This window comes from Benincasa hispida, chromosome 2 (genome assembly GCF_027475165.1).
Source record: "Benincasa hispida cultivar pf3 chromosome 2, pf3_genome.v1.1, whole genome shotgun sequence".
Taxonomy (NCBI): domain Eukaryota; kingdom Viridiplantae; phylum Streptophyta; class Magnoliopsida; order Cucurbitales; family Cucurbitaceae; genus Benincasa; species Benincasa hispida.
Genome location: NC_143479.1, coordinates 31409390 through 31410684, shown reverse-complemented (window position 1 = coordinate 31410684; position 1295 = coordinate 31409390). Strand labels below are relative to the sequence as shown.

Here is a 1295-nt window from a genome sequence, read left to right as displayed (position 1 = left end):
GTGGGACATGCATAAACCTCTACTTTTCATAGATGGCCATCTAGTGGATAATTAAACCTGCCCTACCTTAGGTGAGATGTACCCACAAACCTCTAGTGAAATTCCGAAGGGGATCACTAACTTCTGGTGAAGGCTCGAAGGAAATTACAACCTCTGGTGAATCCCGAAGGAGACACAAACCTCTGGTGAGTTCCGTAGGAAGCACTAACCTCTGGTGAAGTCCCAAAGGAAATCACAAACCTCTAATGAGTACCTGACTAACGGTAAAGAGTAATTGTCACTAACTTAAATAACATTCATCATAAAACAAAGCCCCACAATCATGCAAATGTAACTTCATGCCCGTACAACCTCTTAGCAAATCATATAAAAAAAATTCAATTCATGTTTTTACTCATAAAATAATTAAAACATATTAAAGATAAGCTTATATATCCTCAAGAATCTTTATGCATGTATTCTTGGATAGCCTGCTTCTGCCTCCAAAACTCTTCCAAATTCGAATCTAAGAAAAAAAAAAAGCCAAACATAATGGGTTTGTATCAAATTAACCCAAAACTAACTGGGCATTCAAAAACGTCCGAAAACATCCCATATCTAAGATACAAGAACTTACCCAACACCTAGACAATTCTGACAGTCAAAATAGAGGCAAAATCGACAAAAAACGGTGGCAACGCTTAATTAGCGTGTGAGTGGAAGAAGAGTGGCAGACGAATGGTGTCGAGTGGCTGAGAGAAGGCAAATGACGCGGCCGGATCTTGTGTCTGGAATAGGAGCAGCGGAGGCGAGCTCTGGTGGTGAGAGCGGACGAATGAGAGGAGATGACAATAGCGGTGGCTGGACACCGATTGGCCGACGACTTTGATGGAGGACAAAGGCTAGATGACTGGACGCCGGCGCGAGGAGGCGGCTGGGGCTAGAAGAGGGGGTAGAGGCACGTCTGAAATAAGCCTTCATTTTATTTCTTTTTTTCCTACTATGTTTAACTTGTGAGAGGAGAGAGAAGAGTTAATTAATTTCCTTCTTTATAACTAACTTAGACCCCAAACCAATGTATATTTATAACAACCGTAAATCTTTTTTTTTTCTTCTCCAATTTCGAAATCCAAATCCTTTTTGGATTTCAAGTCCCAATGTTTTATACAAAAAATTTAAATCAATTATCCATAAAATTGATTTCATTTCATTTCCTTCTCCAAATTTAAATCCCAAATCTTTTAAAAAAAATAAACTCCCAAATTCTTTTTGGGAAATAAATTTAAACCAATTATCCTATACAATTGATTTAAACT

At 38.5% G+C, this 1295-nt stretch overlaps 1 long non-coding RNA gene across 1 annotated transcript; it reads right to left on the bottom strand.

Annotated features, from left to right (window-relative positions):
* Nucleotides 1–267: 267 nt before the first annotated feature.
* LOC150037820 (uncharacterized) lies at nt 268–1022 on the bottom strand. The gene is made up of 2 exons (XR_016527918.1): nt 617–1022; nt 268–505 (listed from the first exon to the last, which is right to left on the bottom strand). It is a non-coding gene; the product is annotated as an uncharacterized LOC150037820 (long non-coding RNA).
* Nucleotides 1023–1295: the final 273 nt, after the last annotated feature.